Source organism: Myxine glutinosa, chromosome 1 (assembly GCF_964187855.1).
Source record: "Myxine glutinosa chromosome 1, kmMyxGlut1.1, whole genome shotgun sequence".
In the NCBI taxonomy this organism is placed as follows: domain Eukaryota; kingdom Metazoa; phylum Chordata; class Myxini; order Myxiniformes; family Myxinidae; genus Myxine; species Myxine glutinosa.
The window spans coordinates 392,371,380-392,392,830 of record NC_136261.1 but is presented as its reverse complement, the minus strand read 5'-3'; the positions used below and the strand labels follow the sequence as shown (position 1 = coordinate 392,392,830).

The following is a 21,451-nucleotide window of genomic DNA, read 5'->3' as shown; positions in this document are numbered from 1 at the left end:
AGAAAAGGCCCTTTTATATGGTGTGCGCCATGTGGCAAACAATCGAATAGGCCCCTTGATATGGTGTGTGCCATGTGGCAAACAAGAGAAAAGGCCCCTTTATATGGTATGTGCCATGTGAGAAACCACAGAAAAGGCCCTTTTATATGGTGTGTGCCATGTGGCAAACAATCGAATAGGCCCCTTGATATGGTGTGTGCCATGTGGCAAACTAGAGAAAAGGCCCCTTTAGATGGTATGTGCCATGTGGGAAACAATAGAAATGGCCCCTTTATATGGTGTGTGCCATGTGACAAATAATAGATAAGACCCCTTTATATGGTGTGTGCCATGTGAAAAATAATCGAAAAGACCCCTTTATACAGTGTGTGCCATGTGGAAAATAATAGAAAAGACCCCTTTGTATGGTGTGTGCCATGTGACGAACTATAGAAAAGGCCCATTTATATGGTGTGTGCCATGTGACAAATAATAGAAAAGGCCCCTTTATATGGTGTGTGCCACGTGGCAAATAATAGAAAAGGCCCCTTTATATGGTGTGTGCCACATGGCAAATAATATAAAATACCCCTTTATATGGTGTGTGCCATGTGACGAACAATAGAAAAGGCCCCTTTATATGGTGTGTGCCATGTGACAAATAATAGAAAAGGCCCCTTTATATGGTGTGTGCCACATGGCAAATAATAGAAAATACCCCTTTATATGGTGTGTGCCATGTGACAAACAATAGAAAAGGCCCCTGTATATGGGGTGTGCCATGTGGCAAACAATAGAAAAGGCCCTTGTATATGGTGTGTGCCATGTGGCAAACAATAGAAAAGGCCCTTTTATATGGTGTGTGCCATGTGGCAAACGATAGAAATGGCCCATTTATATGGTGTGTGCCATGTGGCAAACGATAGAAAAGGCCCTTTTATATGGTGTGTGCCATGTGGCAAACAATAGAAAAGGCCCTTTTATATGGTGTGTGCCATGTGGCAAACAATAGAAACGGCCCCTTTCTATGGTGTGTGCCATGTGGCAAATGATAGAAAAGGCCCTTTTATATGGTGTGTGCCATGTGGCAAACAATCGAATAGGCCCCGTTATATGGTGTGTGCCATGTGGCAAACTAGAGAAAAGGCCCCTTTATATGGTATGTGCCATGTGACAAACCATAGAAAAGGCCCTTTATATGGTGTGTGCCATGTGGCAAACATAGAAGAGGCCCCTTTATATGGTGTGTGCCATGTGGGAAACTAGAGAAAAGGCCCCTTTATATGGTATGTGCCATGTGACAAACCAAAGAAAAGGCCCTTTTATATGGTGTGTGCCATGTGGCAAACAATCGAAAAGGCCCCTTGATATGGTGTGTGCCATGTGGGAATAGAAAAGGCTCCTGTATATGGTGTGTGCCATGTGGCAAACAATAGAAAAGGCCCTTTTATATGGTGTGTGCCATGTGGCAAACGATAGAAACGGCCCCTTTATATGGTGTGTGCCATGTGGCAAACGATAGAAAAGGCCCTTTATATGGTGTGTGCCATGTGGCAAACAATAGAAAAGGCCCTTTTATATGGTGTGTGCCATGTGGCAAACTAGAGAAAAGGCCCCTTTATATGGTATGTGCCATGTGACAAACCATAGAAAAGGCCCTTTATATGGTGTGCGCCATGTGGCAAACAATCAAATAGGCCCCTTGATATGGTGTGTGCCATGTGACAAACCATAGAAAAGGCCCCTTTATATGGTGTGTGACATGTGGCAAACAATCGAATAGGCCCCTTCATATGGTGTGTGCCATGTGGGAAACAATAGAAAAGGCCCTTTTATATGGTGTGTGCCATGTGGCAAACTAGAGAAAAGGCCCCTTTATATGGTATGTGCCATGTGACAAACCATAAAAAAGGCCCTTTATATGGTGTGCGCCATGTGGCAAACAATCGAATAGGCCCCTTGATATGGTGTGTGCCATGTGACAAACCATAGAAAAGGCCCCTTTATATGGTGTGTGCCATGTGGCAAACAATCGAATAGGCCCCTTGATATGGTGTGTGCCATGTGGGAAACAATAGAAACGGCCCCTTTATATGGTGTGTGCCATGTGATGAACTGTAGAAAAGGCCCCTTTATATGGTGTGTGCCATGTGACAAACAATAGAAAAGGCCCTTTTATATGGTGTGTTCCATGTGACAAATAATAGAAAAGGCCCCTTTATATGGTGTGTGCCATGTGACAAACTATAAAAAAGGCCCCTTTATATGGTGTGTGCCATGTGGCAAACAATAGAGGAGGCCCCTTTATATGGTGTGTGCCATGTGGGAAACTAGAGAAAAGGCCCCTTTATATGGTATGTGCCATGTGACAAACCAAAGAAAAGGCCCTTTTATATGGTGTGTGCCATGTGGCAAACAATTGAATAGGCCCCTTCATATGGTGTGTGCCATGTGGGAAACAATAGAAAAGGCCCCTTTATATGGTGTGTGCCATGTGACAAACCATAGAAAAGGCCCTTTATATGGTGTGCGCCATGTGACAAACAATCGAATAGGCCCCTTGATATGGTGTGTGCCATGTGACAAACCAGAGAAAAGTTCCCTTTATATGGTGTGTGACATGTGGCAAACTAGAGAAAAGGCCCCTTTATATGGTATGTGCCATGTGACAAAGCATAGAAAAGGCCCTTTTATATGGTGTGCGCCATGTGGCAAACAATCGAATAGGCCCCTTGATATGGTGTGTGCCATGTGGGAAACAATAGAAATGGCCCCTTTATATGGTGTGTGCCATGTGACAAATAATTATAGAAAAGGCCCCTTTATATGGTGTGTGCCATGTGACAAACCATAGAAAAGGCCCTTTTATATGGTGTGCGCCATGTGGCAAACAATTGAATAGGCCCCTTGATATGGTGTGTGCCATGTGGGAAACAATAGAAATGGCCCCTTTATATGGTGTGTGCCATGTGACAAATAATTACAGAAAAGGCCCCTTTATATGGTGTGTGCCATGTGGCAAACAATAGAAAAGGTCCCTTTATATGGTGTGTGTCATGTGATGAACTATAGAAAAGGCCCCTTTATATGGTGTGTGCCATGTGACAAACAATAGAAAAGGCCCCTTTATATGGTGTGTTCCATGTGACAAATAATAGAAAAGGCCCCTTTATATGGTGTGTGCCATGTGACGAACTATAGAAAAGGCCCCTTTATATGGTGTGTGCCATGTGACAAACAATAGAAAAGGCCCCTTTATATGGTGTGTGCCATGTGGCAAATAATAGAAAAGACCCCTTTATATGGTGTGTGCCATGTGGCAAACAATAGAAAAGGCCCCTTTATATGGTGTGTGCCATGTGGCAAACAGTAGAAAAGGCCCCTTTATATGGTGTGTGCCATGTGGCAAACAATAGAAGAGGCCCCTTTATATGGTGTGTGCCATGTGGGAAACTAGAGAAAAGGCCCCTTTATATGGTATGTGCCATGTGACAAACCAAAGAAAAGGCCCTTTTATATGGTGTGTGCCATGTGGCAAACAATCGAATAGGCCCCTTGATATGGTGTGTGCCATGTGGCAAACAAGAGCAAAGGCCCCTTTATATGGTATGTGCCATGTGAGAAACCACAGAAAAGGCCCTTTTATATGTTGTGTGCCATGTGGCAAACAATCGAATAGGCCCCTTGATATGGTGTGTGCCATGTGGCAAACTAGAGAAAAGGCCCCTTTAGATGGTATGTGCCATGTGGGAAACAATAGAAATGGCCCCTTTATATGGTGTGTGCCATGTGACAAATAATAGATAAGACCCCTTTATATGGTGTGTGCCATGTGAAAAATAATAGAAAAGACCCCTTTATACAGTGTGTGCCATGTGGAAAATAATAGAAAAGACCCCTTTGTATGGTGTGTGCCATGTGACGAACTATAGAAAAGGCCCATTTATATGGTGTGTGCCATGTGACAAATAATAGAAAAGGCCCCTTTATATGGTGTGTGCCACGTGGCAAATAATAGACAAGGCCCCTTTATATGGTGTGTGCCACATGGCAAATAATAGAAAATACCCCTTTATATGGTGTGTGCCATGTGACGAACAATAGAAAAGGCCCCTTTATATGGTGTGTGCCATGTGACAAATAATAGAAAAGGCCCCTTTATATGGTGTGTGACACGTGGCAAATAATAGAAAATACCCCTTTATATGGTGTGTGCCATGTGACAAACAATAGAAAAGGCCCCTGTATATGGGGTGTGCCATGTGGCAAACAATCGAATAGGCCCCTTCATATGGTGTGTGCCATGTGGGAAACAATAGAAAAGGCCCCTTTATATGGTGTGTGCCATGTGACAAACCATAGAAAAGGCCCTTTATATGGTGTGCGCCATGTGACAAACAATCGAATAGGCCCCTTGATATGGTGTGTGCCATGTGACAAACCAGAGAAAAGTTCCCTTTATATGGTGTGTGACATGTGGCAAACTAGAGAAAAGGCCCCTTTATATGGTATGTGCCATGTGACAAACCATAGAAAAGCCCCTTTTATATGGTGTGCACCAAGTGGCAAACAATCGAATACGCCCCTTGATATGGTGTGTGCCATGTGACAAACCATAGAAAAGGCCCTTTTATATGGTGTGCGCCATGTGGCAAACAATCGAATAGGCCCCTTGATATGGTGTGTGCCATGTGGGAAACAATAGAAATGGCCCCTTTATATGGTGTGTGCCATGTGACAAATAATTATAGAAAAGGCCCCTTTATATGGTGTGTGCCATGTGGCAAACAATAGAAAAGGTCCCTTTATATGGTGTGTGTCATGTGATGAACTATAGAAAAGGCCCCTTTATATGGTGTGTGCCATGTGACAAACAATAGAAAAGGCCCCTTTATATGGTGTGTTCCATGTGACAAATAATAGAAAAGGCCCCTTTATATGGTGTGTGCCATGTGACGAACTATAGAAAAGGCCCCTTTATATGGTGTGTGCCATGTGACAAACAATAGAAAAGGCCCCTTTATATGGTGTGTGCCATGTGGCAAATAATAGAAAAGACCCCTTTATATGGTGTGTGCCATGTGGCAAACAATAGAAAAGGCCCCTTTATATGGTGTGTGCCATGTGGCAAACAGTAGAAAAGGCCCCTTTATATGGTGTGTGCCATGTGGCAAACAATAGAAGAGGCCCCTTTATATGGTGTGTGCCATGTGGGAAACTAGAGAAAAGGCCCCTTTATATGGTATGTGCCATGTGACAAACCAAAGAAAAGGCCCTTTTATATGGTGTGTGCCATGTGGCAAACAATCGAATAGGCCCCTTGATATGGTGTGTGCCATGTGGCAAACAAGAGAAAAGGCCCCTTTATATGGTATGTGCCATGTGAGAAACCACAGAAAAGGCCCTTTTATATGGTGTGTGCCATGTGGCAAACAATCGAATAGGCCCCTTGATATGGTGTGTGACATGTGGCAAACTAGAGAAAAGGCCCCTTTAGATGGTATGTGCCATGTGGGAAACAATAGAAATGGCCCCTTTATATGGTGTGTGCCATGTGACAAATAATAGATAAGACCCCTTTATATGGTGTGTGCCATGTGAAAAATAATAGAAAAGACCCCTTTATACAGTGTGTGCCATGTGGAAAATAATAGAAAAGACCCCTTTGTATGGTGTGTGCCATGTGACGAACTATAGAAAAGGCCCATTTATATGGTGTGTGCCATGTGACAAATAATAGAAAAGGCCCCTTTATATGGTGTGTGCCACGTGGCAAATAATAGAAAAGGCCCCTTTATATGGTGTGTGCCACATGGCAAATAATAGAAAATACCCCTTTATATGGTGTGTGCCATGTGACGAACAATAGAAAAGGCCCCTTTATATGGTGTGTGCCATGTGACAAATAATAGAAAAGGCCCCTTTATATGGTGTGTGCCACGTGGCAAATAATAGAAAATACCCCTTTATATGGTGTGTGCCATGTGACAAACAATAGAAAAGGCCCCTGTATATGGGGTGTGCCATGTGGCAAACAATAGAAAAGGCCCTTGTATATGGTGTGTGCCATGTGGCAAACAATAGAAAAGGCCCTTTTATATGGTGTGTGCCATGTGGCAAACGATAGAAATGGCCCCTTTATATGGTGTGTGCCATGTGGCAAACGATAGAAAAGGCCCTTTTATATGGTGTGTGCCATGTGGCAAACAATAGAAAAGGCCCTTTTATATGGTGTGTGCCATGTGGCAAACAATAGAAACGGCCCCTTTCTATGGTGTGTGCCATGTGGCAAACGATAGAAAAGGCCCTTTTATATGGTGTGTGCCATGTGGCAAACAATCGAATAGGCCCCGTTATATGGTGTGTGCCATGTGGCAAACTAGAGAAAAGGCCCCTTTATATGGTATGTGCCATGTGACAAACCATAGAAAAGGCCCTTTATATGGTGTGTGCCATGTGGCAAACATAGAAGAGGCCCCTTTATATGGTGTGTGCCATGTTGGAAACTAGAGAAAAGGCCCCTTTATATGGTATGTGCCATGTGACAAACCAAAGAAAAGGCCCTTTTATATGGTGTGTGCCATGTGGCACACAATCGAATAGGCCCCTTGATATGGTGTGTGCCATGTGGGAAACAATAGAAAAGGCCCCTGTATGTGGTGTGTGCCATGTGGCAAACAATAGAAAAGGCCCTTTTATATGGTGTGTGCCATGTGGCAAACGATAGAAACGGCCCCTTTATATGGTGTGTGCCATGTGGCAAACGATAGAAAAGGCCCTTTATATGGTGTGTGCCATGTGGCAAACAATAGAAAAGGCCCTTTTATATGGTGTGTGCCATGTGGCAAACTATAGAAAAGGCCCCTTTATATGGTATGTGCCATGTGACAAACCATAGAAAAGGCCCTTTATATGGTGTGCGCCATGTGGCAAACAATCGAATAGGCCCCTTGATATGGTGTGTGCCATGTGACAAACCATAGAAAAGGCCACTTTATATGGTGTGTGACATGTGGCAAACAATCGAATAGGCCCCTTCATATGGTGTGTGCCATGTGGGAAACAATAGAAAAGGCCCTTTTATATGGTGTGTGCCATGTGGCAAACTAGAGAAAAGGCCCCTTTATATGGTATGTGCCATGTGACAAACCATAGAAAAGGCCCTTTATATGGTGTGCGCCATGTGGCAAACAATCGAATAGGCCCCTTGATATGGTGTGTGCCATGTGACAAACCATAGAAAAGGCCCCTTTATATGGTGTGTGCCATGTGGCAAACAATCGAATAGGCCCCTTTATATGGTGTGTGCCATGTAGCAAACAATCGAAAGGGCAACTTGATATGGTGTGTGCCATGTGACAAACCATAGAAAAGGCCCTTTTATATGGTGTGTGCCATGTGGCAAACAATCGAATAGGCCCCTTGATATGGTGTGTGCCATGTGACAAACAATAGAAAAGGCCCCTTTATATGGTGTGTTCCATGTGACAAATAATAGAAAAGGCCCCTTTATATGGTGTGTGCCATGTGACAAACCATATAAAGGCCCCTTTATATGGTGTGTGACATGTGGCAAACTAGAGAAAAGGCCCCTTTATATGGTATGTGCCATGTGACAAACCATAGAAAAGGCCCTTTTATATGGTGTGCGCCATGTGGCAAACAATCGAATAGGCCCCTTGATATGGCGTGTGCCATGTGGGAAACAATAGAAACGGCCCCTTTATATGGTGTGTGCCATGTGACAAATAATTATAGAAAAGGCCCCTTTTAAGGTGTGTGCCATGTGACAAACAATAGGAAAGGCCCCTTTAAATGGTGCGTGCCATGTGACGAACTATAGAAAAGGCCCCTTTACATGGTGTGTGCCATGTGAGGAACTATAGAAAAGGCTCCTTTAGATGGGGTTCACCATGTGACAAACTATATAAAAGGCCCCTTTATATGGTGTGTGCCATGTGACAAACTATAGAAAAGGCCCCTTTATATGGTGTGTGCCATGTGACAAACGATAGAAAAGGCCCTTTTATATGGTATGCACCATGTGGCAAACAATCGAATAGGCCCCTTTTTTGGTGTGTGCCATGTGGCAAACTCGAGAAAAGGCCCCTTTATATGGTATGTGCCATGTGACAAACCATAGAAAAGGCCCTTTTATATGGTGTGTGCCATGTGGCAAACAATCGAATAGGCCCCTTGATATGGTGTGTGCCATGTGACAAACTAGAGAAAAGGCCCCTTTATATGGTATGTGCCATGTGACAAACCATAGAAAAGGCCCTTTATATGGTGTGCGCCATGTGGCAAACAATCGAATAGGCCCCTTGATATGGTGTGTGCCATGTGACAAACCATAGAAAAGGCCCCTTTATATGGTGTGTGACATGTGGCAAACTAGAGAAAAGGCCCCTTTATATGGTATGTGCCATTTGACAAACCATAGAAAAGGCCCTTTTATATGGTGTGCGCCATGTGGCAAACAATCGAATAGGCCCCTTGATATGGTGTGTGCCATGTGACAAACCATAGAAAAGGCCCCTTTATATGGTGTGTGACATGTGGCAAACAATCGAATAGGCCCCTTGATATGGTGTGTGCCATGTGACAAACAATAGAAAAGGCCCCTTTGTATGGTGTGTTCCATGTGACAAATAATAGAAAAGGCCCCTTTATATGGTGTGTGCCATGTGACAAACCATATAAAGGCCCCTTTATATGGTGTGTGACATGTGGCAAACTAGAGAAAAGGCCCCTTTATATGGTATGTGCCATGTGACAAACCATATAAAAGGCCCTTTTATATGGTGTGCGCCATGTGGCAAACAATCGAATAGGCCCCTTGATATGGCGTGTGCCATGTGGGAAACAATAGAAACGGCCCCTTTATATGGTGTGTGCCATGTGACAAATAATTATAGAAAAGGCTCCTTTTAAGGTGTGTGCCATGTGACAAACAATAGGAAAGGCCCCTTTAAATGGTGTGTGCCATGTGACGAACTATAGAAAAGGCCCCTTTACATGGTGTGTGCCATGTGAGGAACTATAGAAAAGGCTCCTTTAGATGGGGTTCACCATGTGACAAACTATATAAAAGGCCCCTTTATATGGTGTGTGCCATGTGACAAACTATAGAAAAGGCCCCTTTATATGGTGTGTGCCATGTGACAAACGATGGAAAAGGCCCTTTTATATGGTATGCACCATGTGGCAAACAATCGAATAGGCCCCTTTTTTGGTGTGTGCCATGTGGCAAACTCGAGAAAAGGCCCCTTCATATGGTATGTGCCATGTGACAAACCATAGAAAAGGCCCTTTTATATGGTGTGTGCCATGTGGCAAACAATCGAATAGGCCCCTTGATATGGTGTGTGCTATGTGACAAACTAGAGAAAAGGCCCCTTTATATGGTATGTGCCATGTGACAAACCATAGAAAAGGCCCTTTTATATGGTGTGCGCCATGTGGCAAACAATCGAATAGGCCCCTTGATATTGTGTGTGCCATGTGACAAACCATAGAAAAGGCCCTTTTATATGGTGTGCACCATGTGGCAAACAATCGAATAGGCCCCTTGATATGGTGTGTGCCATGTGGGAAACAATAGAAACGGCCCGTTTATATGGTGTGTGCCATGTGACAAATAATTATAGATAAGGCCCCGTTATATGGTGTGTGCCATGTGGCAAACTAGAGAAAAGGCCCCTTTATATGGTATGTGCCATTTGACAAACCATAGAAAAGGCCCTTTAATATGGTGTGTGCCATGTGGCAAACAATCTAATAGGCCCCTTGATATGGTGTGTGCCATGTGACAAATAATAGAAAAGACCCCTTGCTGTGGTGTGTGCCATGTGGCAAATAATAGAAAAGACCCCTTTATATGGTGTGTGTACCATGTGACGAACTACAGAAAAGGCCCCTTTATATGGTGTGTGTACCATGTGATGAACTACAGAAAAGGCCCCTTTATATGGTGTGTGCCATGTGACAATCAATAGGAAAGGCCCCTTTATATGGTGTGTGCCATGTGACAAATAATAGAAAAAGCTGCTTTATATGGTGTGTGCCAAGTGGCAAATAATAGAAAAGACCCCTTCATATGGTGTGTGCAATGTGGGAAACAATAGAAAAGGCCCTTTTATATGGTGTGTGCCATGTGGCAAACAATAGAAAAGGCCCCTTTATATGGTGTGTGCCATGTGGCAAACAATATAAAAGGCCCTTTTATATGGTGTGTGCCATGTGGCAAACAATAGAAAAGGCCCTTTTATATGGTGTGCGCCATGTGGCAAACAATAGAAAAGGCCCTTTTATATGGTGTGCGCCATGTGGCAAACAATCGAATAGGCCCCTTTGTATGGTGTGTGCCATGTGGCAAACTAGAGAAAAGGCCCCTTTATATGGTGTGTGCCATGTGGCAAACAATAGAAAAGGCCCTTTTATATGGTGTGTGCCATGTGGCAAACGATAGAAAAGGCCCTTTTATATGGTGTGCGCCATGTGGCAAACAATCGAATAGGCCCCTTTGTATGGTGTGTGCCATGTGGCAAACGAGAGAAAAGGCCCCTTTATATGGTATGTGCCATGTGACAAACAATAGAAAAGGCCCTTTTATATGGTGTGTGCCATGTGGCAAATAATAGAAAAGACCCCGTTATATGGTGTGTGCCATGTGGCAAACAATAGAAAAGGCCCCTTTATATGGTGTTTGCCATGTGGCAAACAATAGAAGAGGCCCCTTTATATGGTGTGTGCCATGTGGGAAACTAGAGAAAAGGCCCCTTTATATGGTATGTGCCATGTGACAAACCAAAGAAAAGGCCCTTTTATATGGTGTGCGCCATGTGGCAAACAATCGAATAGGCCCCTTGATATGGTGTGTGCCATGTGGCAAACAAGAGAAAAGGCCCCTTCATGTGGTATGTGCCATGTGAGAAACCATAGAAAAGGCCCTTTTATATGGTGTGTGCCATGCGGCAATCAATCGAATAGGCCCCTTGATATGGTGTGTGCCATGTGGCAAACTAGAGAAAAGGCCCCTTTAGATGGTATGTGCCATGTAGGAAACAATAGAAACGGCCCCTTTATATGGTGTGTGCCATGTGACAAATAATAGATAAGACCCCTTTATATGGTGTGTGCCATGTGACAAATAATAGAAAAGACCCCTTTGTATGGTGTGTGCCATGTGACGAACTATAGAAAAGGCCCCTTTATATGGTGTGTGCCATGTGACAAACAATAGAAAAGGCCCCTTTATATGGTGTGTGCCACGTGGCAAATAATAGAAAATACCCCTTTATATGGTGTGTGCCATGTGGCAAACGATAGAAAAGGCCCTTTATATGGTGTGTGCCATGTGGCAAACAATAGAAAAGGCCCTTTTATATGGTGTGTGCCATGTGGCAAACAATAGAAACGGCCCCTTTATATGGTGTGTGCCATGTGGCAAACGATAGAAAAGGCCCTTTTATATGGTGTGCGCCATGTGGCAAGCAATCGAATAGGCCCCGTTATATGGTGTGTGCCATGTGGCAAACTAGAGAAAAGGCCCCTTTATATGGTATGTGCCATGTGACAAACCACAGAAAAGGCCCTTTATATGGTGTGTGCCATGTGGCAAACAATCGAATAGGCCCCTTGATATGGTGTGTGCCATGTGACAAACCATAGAAAAGGCCCTTTTATATGGTGTGTGCCATGTGGCAAACAATCGAATAGGCCCCTTGATATGGTGTGTGCCATGTGGGAAACAAGAGAAAGGCCCTTTTATATGGTGTGTGCCATGTGGCAAACAATAGAAAAGGCCCTTTTATATGGTGTGTGCCATGTGGCAAACGATAGAAACGGCCCCTTTATATGGTGTGTGCCATGTGACAAACGATAGAAAAGGCCCTTTTATATGGTGTGTGCCATGTGGCAAACAACAGAAACGGCCCCTTTATATGGTGTGTGCCATGTGGCAAACGATAGAAAAGGCCCTTTTATATGGTGTGTGCCATGTGGCAAACGATAGAAACGGCCCCTTTATATGGTGTGTGCCATGTGACAAACCATAGAAAAGGCCCTTTATATGGTGTGTGCCATGTGGCAAACAATCGAATAGGCCCCTTGATATGGTGTGTGCCATGTGACAAACCATAGAAAAGGCCCTTTTATATGGTGTGCGCCATGTGGCAAACAATCGAATAGGCCCCTTTATATGGTGTGTGCCATGTGACAAACGATAGAAACGGCCCCTTTATATGGTGTGTGCCATGTGACAAACCATAGAAAAGGCCCTTTTATATGGTGTGCGCCATGTGGCAAACAATCGAATAGGCCCCTTGATATGGCGTGTGCCATGTGGCAAACGATAGAAACGGCCCCTTTATATGGTGTGTGCCATGTGACAAACCATAGAAAAGCCCCTTTTATGGAGTGTGCCATGTGGCAAACAATAGAAGAGGCCTATTATTATTATTATCATACTATATTCTATTAATATTATAAAGAATCACTTCCAATGATCGTTTTACAGAATATCTTTTTCAGTGTTGATAATAAAATGAGAAACTCTGAACAAACCTTTTCCTCAGAAGATCCGACCCGATCTCTGTTTCAGACGCCTGTGGAAAAGGACATGGAGCCGATGTTTGTTCAAGCAAGTCACGTTCCACGTCCAGCCCGGAAATGACGCCGGAAGTACATCCCCACCGTATTGCCAAGAATTCCATAATCACTCACTTGGGCCACTGGGTGGTGTATGTGTTACGGTGTATGTGTTTAGTCCAACTAGTTGACACCCGCAACAACATACCGGGACGTGTGTACATGCATCAAGTGTACTTGCATAATACATTTTTTTGGGGGATTCTAACACAGGTTTCATCGAATCCAGTGAATCGCTGCGAAATCATCAATGTCAAATCATTTCCGACATTATGTGACGTCGCACTCAATTTGAGGGAGAAAGATGAGATAATTACTTGATATTTCCCTCTTTAAAATTAAGATAATTAATTGATATAAAATAAATGTGTCACTCCCCACGATGCCCACGTGTACTTACATTCGTGTTCTGCTAAAATGGATTCCTAAAACTTGTAGGACTTTTTACCAGGTAACAAACTTTCGTCCGGCAAACTTATCGATCGAGCAGTGTCCGTAGGTGTGTGTGTGTGTGTGTGTGTGTGTGTGTGTGTGTGTTTGTGTGTGTCAGTCAGTGAGTGTGTCAGTGAGTGTCAGTGAGTGTCAGTGAGTGTGTCAGTGAGTGTGAGTCGGTGAGTTGATTGTCATTAAGTGAGTGGGTGCAAGTGAGACAGTCAGAGAGTGTCAGTGAGTGTGAGTCAGTCAGTGAGCGAGTCTATGAGACAGACAGTGAGTGAATTGTATGAGTGAGTCACAGTGATTGAGTTGAGTGAGTCAGTCAGTGAGTGATTGAGTCAGTCAATGAGTGAGTGTGTATGTGAGTGTTTCAGTGAGTGTGTGAGTTAGTCAGTTGAGTGAGTCAGTGAGTGAGTGGGTGTAAGTGAGACAGTCAGAGAGTGAGTGAGTCAGTCAGTGAGTGTGAGTCAGTCATTGATCATGAGTCAGTGAACCAGTCAGTCAGTCAAAGTGTGAGGGAGTTAGTGAGTCTGTGAGTGAGTCATTCATTGAGTGAGTGAGTCAGTTAGTGAGTCTGAGTGAGTCATTCATTGAGTGAGTGAGTCAGTTAGTCGGTGACTGAGTCAGTCATTGAGTCGGTAAGTGAGTCAGTCATTGAGTGAGTGAGTCAGTTAGTGAGTGTGAGTGCGTCAGTCATTGAGTGAGTGAGTCAGTTAGTCAGTCAGTGAGTCAGTCAGTGAGTCGGTGAGTGAGTAAAAGTGAGTCGATGAGTGAGCAAGAGTAAGTCATTGAGTCAGTGAGTGAGTGGGTCTGAGTGCGTGAGTAGGTCAGTGAGTGAGTGAGTGGATCAGTGAGTGAGTGATTGATTGATTATGTGAATGTGTCAGTCAGTCAGTGAGTGGGTGAGTGATTGATTGTGTGAATCAGTCAGTCAGTCAGTGGTTGAGTGATTGATTGATTATGTGAATGAGTCAGTGAGTGGGTGAGTGGTTGATTGATTATGTGAATGAGTCACAGGGGCAGATTAACATTTTTGGAGCCCTGGGCACAAAACACAGATCTTTACGAAACCTCACCAAATCATCGAGTTGGCCATAACGAAAAACAAAACTGTTGATTTTGAGTTCAAAAGGTCAGTGTAGGCCAAATGTCAACAATTTTGGCAGATTTCTATAAATCCTCAATTTTCATCCAATTCACTTGAAATATAAAGAGGATTGGCAGATCAAAACAATGAATTCAGCCAGCAATTATTTTTGACGTCAGCATCGGCCAAAAGGTCAACAACTTATTGTCACGCAACTGCGATTAACATCAAAGTTGCGGATGCCGATGACGAGGCTTTAAACTCCCGAGGCGAAAACTCAATAGCGGATTCCAATCAAGCATAAACGCTCGGAATGGCGGGACACAGCAAAGCTCCGCAGCCTTACAAATTAAAACCAAACACCCAGGAAACTGCGTTCAGATATATACAGAAAATAATGTAAGGATTTATTATATAAAAGCAAGACAGGAAAAAGCATGCACCGGTAATATCTCTAATAAGAAGCCTAAATTGGGATCCCACACACAACAGATATCAAACACAATACGAGGGAGATGAATACGAAAATAACACGTCTCGTCATGTAAAGTGTAAACGCGGAGCTCGGGCTTATCTGGCTCTAGTCGTGTTCAGTGTAACACGGCCCGGCTCAGCCGCCACCAGGCCTTCTCCAAGCTCCGATCCTCTCGCCGCCCACGAGGTCGGTGCACCAAACTCCAAGGCACCCAACGCAGGCCAGCGGCTTCACCCAAGATCGATCCCCACACGAAGCACGAAAAGACAGGAATGGGGAGAACGCAGGTGTGACTGCACGTCTCGTCCTTCCAACTCGCTCCGGGACTGGTCTCGCCTGCACTCGGTTCAGCGCACCTCCGAACTGCTCTCCTCTCAACTCACACCGGGACTGCTCTCAACTCAACTCCTCCGGCTCAACTGAAGTGAACTCTCTACTCAGGTCGGGGCTCTGCTCTCATCTCAACAGGCTCATCTGAACTCCTAAAAATGGCGTCCGACCCTCCGTAATATCTCCGGCCGAAGACGTCACATTGGCGCACTGCACTGCCAAAAAGCGCTTCCCACGACTCGCCGGCTCATCCAGGTCACGCCCTCTGCGTCACTGCCGCTCTCTCTCTACTCCTGCTTCTTCTTCATAGCACGTGCTATGCGAGATTGGTAGGCCTTTTGGAGGTGTAAATGGTGGCGGCCGATTGTGGCGGTGTTCCAGCCCGATTTCCCGTCTATTCTCTTCCAAAGTCATGTCAAAGGGGAGGAATTATTTAATGTTGCGCTAGGGACCTAACTAAGTGTTTATGTGGTTTGCAGTGCCATAATGGACAAGGGTTTGATGACCAGGTGAGACTCACAGGGGCGTTATCTTTTAATCCCTATCTATCACACAAATCTCCAGGTAGATCCACAATTATACATCTTACCCCGACAAATGCCTAAACATCAAGAACTTATTACATGTAGAGTCCCTATCACGACAGTTGAATACCTACCTTTACAGATCTACCTAGCTATAGATTTCGCTCTACCCCCCAGACATAACATTATTTTATGGATTTTGCAAGCTTCGTTCTATGTTCGACAAGTTTCTTGTTTGTCTGTTTGTATGTCAATTGCCCACAAGTTACAATTCCAACATGATCGTCACAAAACTTAACCAAGTCCGTAGGTGTGTGTAATCACAACTGAGAAGCCTTTTGATTTTTAGGTCAAAGGTTATCTTGAGGTCTGATTTTAAAAGTCATTTTTCATCCAATTGCCATTAAATTTGAACAGCATTCGCAAATTGAATTACCGAATTGGGGAATGAACTATTTTTTGAGGTTAAAAGGTCAAATGTCAACTCAAGGTCAAAGATCTAAAATCATCAATTTATGTCTGAAACAGAACTACACTCTTCGACATCACGACTTCGACAGATATGCCTCCACCTACATTATTACATCATTATAATACTTGTAGCTAGTTTGCTTTAAATCCATTCAGCTGTTCTCAAGTTATCACATTTTTACCTGACATGATCTGACCTTTGACCTCTTGATCCCAAATTTTAAGTAGTTCATGTTTACATCATTACACATACCTGCATGAAGTTCTAATTTAAATCCCTTCAGCTGTTCATAAGTTATCGCATTTTTACCTGACAAGACCTTTGACCTTGGGAGCCCAAAATGTAATCAGTTAATCTTTACATCATTATAATACATATCTGCACCAAGTTTGAATTAGATCCTTTCAGCCATTCGCAAGTTAAAAAATCATTACAGTCTTTGACCTTTGACCTCTTGACCCCAACATCTAATCAGTTAACCTTTACATCATTTCACATATCTGCACCAAGTTTGAATTAGATCCTTTTAGCCATTCTCAAGTTATAGACTTATTACAGACTTTGACCTTTGACCTCTTGACCCCAACATCTAATCAGTTAGCCTTTACATCATTATACATATCTGTACCAAGTTTGAATTAGATCCTTTTTGCCATTCTCAAGTTATAGACTTATTACAGACTTTGACCTTTGACCTCTTGACCCCAACATCTAATCAGTTAGCCTTTACATCATTATACATACCTGTAACAAGTTTGAATTAGATCCTTTTTGCCATTCTCAAGTTATAGACTTATTACAGACTTTGACCTTTGACCTCTTGACCCCAACATCTAATCGGTTAACCTTTACATCATGATACATATCTGTACCAAGTTTGAATTGCTGTGATATTGACCCGGACAAGTGGGAACACCAGGCCACAGATCACTGGTTTTGGAGAAGGATTGTCAACAAAGGCATCACAAAATGGGAGGAGGTGAGATGTGAGCCGAAACGACTTTTTCGCGAAGATTCTCCAACTTTAGTTTTGGATGAAGCAGACGGGACCGACATTTTTTTCCGCACCAACGCTGCGTGGATACCTCATCCATCCATCATCTACAACCTCTGTAAGACCTCCTCATTTACGATTTGGAGGTCACATTGGATATACAAGTTAATTATAAAAACTTTCTACCTGGTTTGTAGTTAAAATGAAGAATGAGGTTTTACCATCGTTGTGTGAAGTTTAATGATGACGTCATATAAAACAACGCAATGAATGAAACAAAACGAGTGAAAAACACCATTAAATGAACAATCAAATACCTCAACATACATTCAATAAAAAGTCGTTTTAACTCATCTTCATTCCCTTCATCAACGAACAGAGAATTATTTTATCTTTAAATAAATGTTTTGCAGATCTTCCTCAGTATTAATAGCCGGCAAAGCCGGTGTTGTCAATGAACGCGTACGTATTATGTCGTAAACCAGATTATCCCTTGGCTTGAGAATTCCGATGCGCAATGGAGGCCGCCATCGTGCGGATGCGGAAGTATGCATAACAAATTGAAAACGTTCAATAGGAGTTTCTTTCAACCGTCTTTGTTTGATTCACAATCTTATGCACCTCCAATTTGTAATTAAAATACTTTAAGACCAACCTCGGCCCGCACGGGCCTGGTTATCTTCAACGAAAATCGTCACCAAACACCGGAACCAATGAGATTCGAGCATTTGAAAAAATATTTCTAAAACCAAATCACTCAATGGAGGCCGTCATCGACCGGATGCGGAAGTATGCATAAAACAATTGCGAAAAAGTTCAATAGGAGTTTGTTTCACCCGTCGTTGTTTGATTCACAATCTAATGCACCGCTAATTTGTAATTAAAATACTTTAAGACCAACCTCGGCCCGCACAGGCCTCGTTATCTTCAACGAAAATCGTCATCAAACACCAGAACCAATGAGATTCGAGCATTTGAAAAATATTTTTTTAACGCTTATTACGCATTTCGGAGGGTGAAAACGGCGTCAAATATTCTAAAATTGACGAAGAATTATTTTTTAGAAATCTCGCGGCCGTAGGGGATAGTTTTTCAGGGCCGGAAATATCCGAAGTTGAGACGGAATTCACCGAATTAATCAAGAAGTAAATTTTATCAATTTTAATCTCATCCAGAATGCAAATGGTACCTACTACACCAACTACACCAACTACACCAACTACACCTACTACACCGACGGTACCTACTACACCCACGGAGGTATATAATAAACCTGGAGAGCCAATGACGGCTGTCGGCTGAAGCTAGCGGAAGTTGCTTGGTGGCCATATTGGGAAGCCGATTGTGTCTGCATCCGTGTTTGATCTCACAATCAGCTGATCTCACAATTTCTGATTCATTTTGGATGCTTACCGACTGTAAGGAGTCTTATTTGTGAACGCGCTGTTTCAAAATGCCACAGTGTGTTGCATTTGACTGCACAAATACCTCAGGGAAGGCCTCCACATGCACATTTCACAAGTAAGTGACAAACCGCGATCGCGGGTGTTCTGCTTTTTCAGTTTTTGGCGTGGTCACGGTGGTGGGGCTAGGTAATTAAGTTTCAATTAAGTTTCAATGAAGTTTGAACACTGTGTTGAATTTGATGGTGTTAGACCACGCGCAGGGTGTGCAATATGACACAGATCTCAAATATAACTGTATTGTGTATTCACTAGGGCTATGTGAGTATGTCAGACTGATGTCTGATTGACTCATTCATTGATTCAGATTGAAGTATCGAGATTGACTCGTCAGCTCGTGATCATTGTGAAGTGATTTAATTTGTGATGAGCTTAACTTAATTGTCCAGTCTACTACTGTCAGGGTTTCCATGCCCTCCTGTGTCACTCGTGAGCAGAAAGAGCAAATGGGGGTTACTTGTGGAAGGTACGAAAGTCCGACACATGGCAAACATTAGCAGATGAAGTTGTATTTAACTATACATATGAAACTCAAAATATTATTTTGATATGGAGTCGTTTTGACTCGGATGTTTTGACTGCCCTCTGAGGTTTCGACCCGCAACCACATTTTGTGACCACAATGTATTTTGTTTCAAGGTTTCCAAAGGATAAGGACTTGTGCTCTCGATTGACATCTGCCCTGAGAAGGGAGTCCTTCTACCCCACCCCAGGCACCACAGTTCTGTGCAGTGATCACTTCAATGAGAGTGACTTCGGCAGGACTGGTCAAACCGTCCGACTGAAGCCGAAGTCCGTCCCCAGCTGTTTCAACTTCCAAGCACATTTAAAGAAGGTAAACTATGTTATATTGGTATTCCACCTGTGTAATGTTAGTAATCCACCTATGCTATGTTGGTATTCCACCTATGTTAGGTTGGTATTCCCCATACAGTGGTGCCCACTTAAAGTCATACCGCTTATTGGAATATCCCGTCTATAGTGGAAGTGGGAATAACCCAACGGCCCGGCAGTTTGTTGCCGCATATAAGCGCCTCTTGATGCGACATGACATCAAGTCTGCAAGTGGGAACTGTTCTGCACAGGACTCAACCAGAATCTTGAATGCGGCTTCCTTCAAGTGCGTTGCAAAGCAGGCTGTGCCTGACGAGAGTCACGACATGTTGGTGGCCAGACGATACGACCTGGAGCTGAGATCGCCGGCAAAAGAGGACCACGACTATGCGGATATTCCATATTTTGAGCAACTTTCCATCTTTACAGAGTCATGTGTTGGCTATATTGCCGGCTATGTGGTGAGGATGGTGAGGAAGACTCTGAAGTGTAGCCAATGTCTTTCTGCATTGACCAGTAACAACGAAGAATGGCAAACCACACCAATGTACAGCCTGATTGTTACCAAGAACAGGGGTGGCCTCATAGTTCCCTCGCACAGTGTTGTTCGTGTCTGTGAGGCGACTGAACGCTGTGTCAAGAGGCTCCTGGCTGTAACCAATGGCAAAATGCCTCGTGAAAGTGGGATAAGAGCGGCAATTTCCACTTCTGTCCTTTCTGAGGTCGGTCCGTCTACATTTGCTTCCTTGGATCGGCACATGTTTGACTGTGAGGCAGACAGCAACCATGTGTTTGCTTTAATACATTCTGTATCACAATCATACAGCAAGATACGTTTCCATCATGTTGTGAGAACACTCGATGATGACATGAAGGAAGAGCGCATCAGGAAAAAATATTGCAAACTGGTCCTGTTTGCTCACCAGTGAGGCAACACCAGAGAAAGCTGAAATATAAGAGCGACCTCATCTCTACATGGTAGTCGCGTGAATTGTGCAGAATTGTGCATAAATATATATCGGTGTTTAGTTGTGGAAGATGTAGTCCTGTATATCTATTGATTTATGTTTTAATACTGGAAGAGTAAGTCGGGCTGGAAGCTCGAGAAATATGTATTTCTACTTTGTTTGGTGACTTGAGTACTGATACGTTTGTTTGAAAAGCAATGAAGTACCTGGTCCAGTAGGCCTACTTTTGGTTGCAATTTATGATGTTCATGCAAGTGCATTTTCAATGTATTTAAGTACAATTGGCATTACTTTTTCATTATGTCCATGTTTATATCATTGTTTGATATGGGATGAATTGCTTTGAGGTATGTGGAATAAGTTGTGGGTGTTATGTTCACTGCAAAATTGCCTGTGTAGAACAACTGATCAAACATGTATTAACTGTCCTGCATTGTTTTCAAAAACTCGTGAACTTTGGTCAACCATTAACCATGGAAAATTAAAGATTTGTGTTCACAGATAGTTCATAGAACAGTGGCAAGCAGATCTGATCTGATGGTATATCTGTGAACACAAATTTTTAATTTTCCATGGTTAATGGGTAGTTGCCCTTTGTCTGATATGGCGAGTTCACCAACACTTCATGTAAATATTTAAACTGTAAAAGATGTGTTGCATGAGATGTTTATATCTCCGCTCCATTATTCATGTAACAATTACCATGTCCTGCTGAACGTTCCATTGCAACATGTAAGTCTTGTATGTTATGAATAGCAAAAACTTCCGAAACCCAAGAATTGTGTGGGTTAACTACATGACAACGTTTCATGTCATTTATGTGACTGACTCACTGTTGATGTGTTGCTGACCCATGTCAGTGTAGAATAAACTCTGGTTATCATTATATTGAAGGAACTGCGCTCCAACGCGAGTCGAAAGAATTGACGCGACCAAAGACGGAATTCGTCCGAGTTGCTTTATTGAAACAAAACAGCTCAGGTATTCTCTCAAGCCCGTTTTTCGGGCAACAATATATATACACATTTATGTCGGGAAGTTTGCCCGGCAAAAGCTATACCGGGCATGCCCGGGTATCAAGGGCGAGCCTTGGAAAGGCGAGTCTGGACCTGCCCGGGCGTGTTTGGCTGCGGCCTGGCAAGTCGAGGCTGGGCATGCCCGGGCGCTCTGGGCGAGCACTGGAAAGGCGATAGCGGGCATGCCCGGACGCTCTGGGCGAGCCCTGGAAAGGCGATAGCG

The 21,451-nt window shown here is 43.4% G+C and overlaps 1 protein-coding gene across 7 annotated transcripts in view; it reads right to left on the bottom strand.

The window, feature by feature from the left end:
- Positions 1-21,451, bottom strand: part of LOC144889576 (uncharacterized) — a 135,688-nt gene that overhangs the window by 107,812 nt on the left and 6,425 nt on the right. For 3 of the 7 annotated variants that reach the window (XM_078770306.1, XM_078770309.1, XM_078770311.1), the window contains exon 1: positions 12,547-12,775. The exons of 3 other annotated variants lie outside the window; for them this stretch is intronic. The gene's annotated coding sequence lies outside the window, so the exon portion shown is untranslated. Of the gene's footprint in view, positions 1-12,546; positions 12,776-21,451 lie in introns of those variants that run through there. One more of the 7 variants, XM_078770307.1, reaches the window with a different exon arrangement.